Raw genomic sequence first — 5,897 nt, forward strand, 5'->3', positions numbered from 1 at the left:
CTCTTTATACTACCCCTTCTCCGTCTACCTCTCCAAACTCATACCACTCTCTCCAACATCACTATTATCCCTCTGGTGGTTCTTTTTTTATGGGTTTCTCTTTCTCTTCTCCTCTTCTTAAATTTTGTTTCTCCTGGAACTTTGTCTTCAGCTTTCACTGCTCATTCATCTTGATTAATTTCATTCATTCCCATCAACCACCATACATATTCAAATGGCTCATAAATCTGTAACTGCATTCCAAACTTTTCATATACTTGACCTCTATATATCTCACCACCTACTGAACAGCTCTACCTGGTGATCCCACTGTTACATTAAGCTTAATATGCTTATATTAGCCAGAATAGGCTAGTAGATGTTGCGATAATAAGCCACCCCAAAATCTCAGTGGCTTAACTAGTAGAAGTTTACTTCTCATTCATACAAAGTCTACCTCAGATCTGGGTGTCTCTCCAGAATAACTTCTATACCCAGAGACCCAGATAGCCCAGCCATCCTTACACAAAGCCTTCTCCGTGGTCCACAAAGGAAACAGACTAAGTGAAAGATCTTGCACTAATATCTAAGTGACATAGCCAAAAACCTGTGCCACTTCTATTCATAACTCATTGCCCAGAACTAGTTATATGACCCCATCCAATCTCAAGAAGGCTAGGAAATTCAGTTTTCCAAGTATCTTAAAAGAGAGGGAAACCTGCCATTTGCAAAGACATGGATGGAGCTAGTGCGTATCATGCTAAGTGAAATAAGTCATTCAGAGAAAGACAAATACAATATGATTGCACTTGTATGTAGAATTTTTAAAAAAAAATGAGCAAAGGAAAATAAAAAGAGAGAGAGAAACAAGCCAAGAAACAGGCTCTTAACTATAGAGAATAATCTGATGGTTACCAGAGGGGAGATGAGTGGGGGCGATGGGTGAAATAGGTGATGGGGATTAAGGAGGGCATTTGTGATGAGCACTGGTATTGTATGGCAATGCTGAGTCACTATTGTACACCTAAAACTAATGTTACACTGTATGTTAACTAATCAGAATCTAAATAAAAGCTTTAAAAAAGAGAGAGAGAGGATAATCATCAAGGAGCACCATTATGCTTTCCAAAATTCCAAGATGACAGACCAGAGCCAGACTGTGCAGGGATATCTGGAGCTAGAGGCAATGGCTACTGACACCATCACCATCACCACCCTGAGAGCTTGACAAAGCAGGTGGACATGAACCTGGCCTCAGCCATCAGCGAGGGCACCAAAGTCATGCCTGCATAGATGTAAATGTCAGGACACCCTCACCATGGTTTCATTGGAAGACAATGAGATCCTGGAGCATACAGGTGAGCTGGTCATCACCAAAGGGCCAACTCAAGGTGCAGACTATCATCATACAACATGGGAGTGTCCAGGGTCCCTGTGGGCTGGGCAAGGACAGGAGGTGAGGCCCCTGAGCACCCTGCCCATACCTGCCTGGCTTGAAATAGAGAAGATGGGACATAGAATTCAGGCATTCAGAGAAGATACAGGATTGTAATAAAGTTTTTTTATTGCTTTACAATAAAATATGCCCAAGACTAATCTCATTAGCACACCTAAACCCACTCCATTGCTCAACCCTGCTCTCCTACCTGATGAATGGTACCAACATCCACCCAGTAATTCAAGCCAGAAATAAATGCAATCCTAATTCTTGCCCTTCATCTCTCACATCTAATTATTCTTCAAGTCTTACAGGCCCTACCTCCTTAAATATTGCTGTCACTGGGCCCCTTTTCTCTGTTACTGCTACCACTACCTTTAGCTTCCCATCACCTCTCATCTGGTTTCTCTACTCCCAATCTTCTAGTATGTATCACATCTCAGGAAGGCATTTCTTGATCATCTAATTCAAATATTCCCCTTACCACAGCCACCTTGTACTGCCCTGTTTAATGTTTTCTTTTCCTATCCCTTATCACTACATGTAATTATAAGTACTTATGTCTACTTGTCCCCACCTCTGCTCCTTCTGCCACCATACACATAAACGTGCACTATAATGTGAGCTCCTTGAGATTAGGGACTTTGAGTTATCAGAGCTTTATCTACAGCTTCTGGAAGAATGCCTAGCACAAGGAAAACCCTCAGTGTGTATTTGTAGAATGAATAAATTTTCCATCATGAAGTCCAAATGATCTTTCTAAAACAAATCTGACCATGTAATTTCCCAGCTTAAAATGCTCCAATGACTCCTTATTACATTTCCAGATAAAACTCCTCCTCCTTAGCAAATATCCTTAGCAGACCCTCCATGAACTATCTCTGCTTATTTCTCTGGTTTCACCTTGGACTACAATCTCTGCATTCTCAAAAGGTTTTTCTCCCCTAATGGGGTTTGTAACTGATTTTCCCTCTGAATAAAGTGCTTTTCTAGGCAATCCCTCCCTTTGCCTGGGTAATTCCAATTTGTTCTTCAGACAATTCCTCCTCCAAGGGTTAGAGTCCCTTCTATGTACAGGGCACTGTGCTAGTCACTAGGTACTAGGGACTGTGATAGACACCAGATTACAACTAGGCCCTGGACTAGACACTAGATTACAACTGTAAACATGACATAGCCATATACTGATGGCACAACTAGATCTAAAATCTAACTCCCAGACCTAAGTCTAGCTTCAAGCATTGTTCATGTAGAATATTATTGTTGTTATTTTAATTGTTATTCCTACTATTGTTACACTTCTTTAATCCAGTGGCTTCAATTATCCAGAATGGCCTGAATATGGCTTTGAAAATGAGAAAATGGCTTTGAAATAAGAAAGCAACATCTTTGAGGAGCTGATATACTTTATTTATAATCTTGCTCCCTTGGCCCTCTCTCAGAACCTTGTTATAGAGTAGTATATTCTCATTTAAAACACATTTCAAACATCCTTCACTACTTGGTTCCTCAATCCACAGATGATAGAACACACCAATCAACAACTATTCTGTTAAGCACTTATAGCATACAAAATACTGTATTAAACTCTGGGATATATAAGGAAAGTATCAAGAAGATTCCTCTCCAGGGGATACACAGGAACTCTCCACACCTTCCATTCAATTTTGTTATGAGCCTAAAACTTCTCTAAAATGTAAAGTTTCTTCACTTAAAAGAATTTGCTAAGTCCTGACCCTGCCATCACCACCACCCACTTTAAAGAGGTACTTCAAATAAGAAGAAAGGATAGAGGCAAATACATCATGAAGCAAGGAATGAAAACTGAATTTTTCTTTTTTTAAGATTTAATTTACTTATCTGAGAGAGAGAGAAAGAGCACAAGCAGAGGGAAGGGTGGAAGGAGAGAGAGAAGCAGACACCCTGCTGAGCAGAGAGCCTGATGCAATTGATGCAGGTCTGGATCCAAGGACCCTTAGATCATGACCTAAACTGAAGGCAGACATTTAACCAATTGAGCCATCTAGGCGCCCTCTGACTTTTTCAATTACAAAGGATTTGGGGGAAAAAACTGAAAATCAGGAATAATAACTTAATAAACACAGTAGCTTATAGTTACTTATTGAAAAGATAAAAAGTCCTATATACCTAAAGAACCTCTGATCTAGGACAATGAGAAGGGCACTCAGCTAAGAGCCAAGGGCTACATTTTCACCTAGGTCTCTATTTGCCCAACTGTGCAGTCTTCAGAAAGTCATACTAGCTCTCTGGGCTTCATTCTCTTCCTGTCTATTTTGAGGCAGTTGAACCAGATGGTTGAATCAAGGCCCACCAGGTCTAAATACGATTCTATGTTAAAAGTTATGACCTTGAGCCATCAAAGTAAAGGTAAAATATATTCATCGTACTTTGATTTAAAAAGCAAGCAGGGATGAGTATCACATATTTTAGAAGGTTTTATATAAATGGTAATTTTTTTCTTAAGTGGAGCAGGGTTAAGTTTCAGTTATCTGAAAAATCCACTTATGTGGAAAACCACTATCCCCCATAGTGCTAGATAAGTGATAATTTCAGTGTTATTTAAACGGCCAGCATGCTGACCAAAACAGTACAAGGCCAAAAAAAGAAAAGAAACCTTTCCCTGCAGCTTCTATAAAAAAGACCAGCCAAAGGGATAAATCTGTCATTCCCAAAGAGCACCCCATTAGGAAAGGAAGCATTGTAAGGGTGTAGCAGTCAGCTGCTAAAGAAGATAGACAGCAACACTGTCCTTTACCTAAAGGCACCCCATCACTCTAATATCACTCTGAGCAAGGTACAGACAGACACACTGCTGAAAGCCAGAGCTGTGCTATACCGCAGAGCCAAAATGTTATCAGTAGGCAGTACAGAGTGTCCAGATAGGCACCTATCCAAATGACTATTGTCTTTATGTTTTAAAACTCCAATACACGTTTCCTTTAAATGGATATGTCACTTTAAGAGAACCACTTCACACCCCAAAGATGACCAATAAATGGGTGCCAGTTGTACTGGCTCTTTATAAAAGAACACTGCCAAACCCAAAGAGGCTGCTCACATCAGCACCCAGCTGAGGCAGAGGACAGCTGACTCTTTAGGAAGTTCATGAATTCTTTTATTCATTCATTTCGCAAATAATTTCAGGCCCCAACTGTGTGTCCGGCACTGTTTTAAAACTAGGAATTTAACAGTGGGGGGAAATGCTAGACGTGATCTTTGCCTTTGGTTAATTTACATGTAAAAATTATAACAGTCTTACAAACTATGAAGAGTTAGTAATGTTTAAGAAAAACTGGAGGTGGGGGTTGGGGGAGAGTCAGGAAGGGACTGACCTCGTTGTAGAGACAAGGGGAAGAGGGAAACCTTTCTCAAAGAGACAGCATTTGAACTAAGAACTCAACATTGAGCTGGCATGAGCTTCTAGACCTTTATTTATGGTAATCAATCATTTGCCATCATGCATCCATATTTTTCAATTTAGTGTGCACAAACTCACCTAAGTACACTGGAAAAACAAAGTCACTAGATTACTTGGCACAACTTCTCTTCTGTCAACTGTACTCAAATTCTATTAGGGAAAATTTGTAATTATATTAAAAGCAATACAGATTTATTATGGCATACAAACTAACATTTGAGGTTTTTTTTTTTTTTTTGAAATAAAGCTTCTAGAACCTTCTATGTATTGGGTCATGCCTGACACCTCTATTCAGTTTCACTTATCTTTAGGGTTACTTCAACAGAAAAGTGTGAGAAGTTACTGATGTGGCATTGACAAGAGAGGCTCAGATCTGATTCATGATTATTTTTATCACTGAGCTTTAAGTGACTTGGTGGATATGTTCATTTCTAGTAATAGCAGCACCAGCAGTCATGGTCATAATAGTGGTAGCTGTTGCTGTTGTAGCAGTTGTAGGTAGTAGTAATTGTAGCTGTTACAGGAGCAGCAGTAAGCAGTACAGGTGGTGGTTGTTGTCATAGTCATAATGGTATTAGCAGTGGAAGTAGCAATAGTAGTAATCTCAGGGTAGTTTGGATCTGAACTCTACCATTTACCAGCTGAACGAGATTGGACAAGTTATATATATCCCCTACACCTTTAGAATGGGGTTAATGAGAATATCTACCTCTTAAGATTGTTGCAGAAAATAGATATGCATAAAGGAAGCTACTGGCATAAAACAAGCACTGCATAAATCTTAGCTATTTTTATTTTTTAAAAGATTTTATTTATTCATGAGAGACACATACAGAGAGAGAGAGAGAGAGAGAGGTACAGGCAGAGGGCAAAGCAAGCTCCATGCAGGGAGCCTGACGTGGGACTCGATCCCGGGTCTCCAGGATCATGCCCTGGGCCCAAGGCAGCGCTAAACCGCTGAGCCACTGGGCTGCCCCATCTTAGCTATTTTTAAAGCGTTATCTTCATTATTGTTGTTGTTAGTATTAACACATATCTCTC

Source organism: Vulpes vulpes, chromosome 2 (assembly GCF_048418805.1).
Source record: "Vulpes vulpes isolate BD-2025 chromosome 2, VulVul3, whole genome shotgun sequence".
Classification (NCBI taxonomy): domain Eukaryota; kingdom Metazoa; phylum Chordata; class Mammalia; order Carnivora; family Canidae; genus Vulpes; species Vulpes vulpes.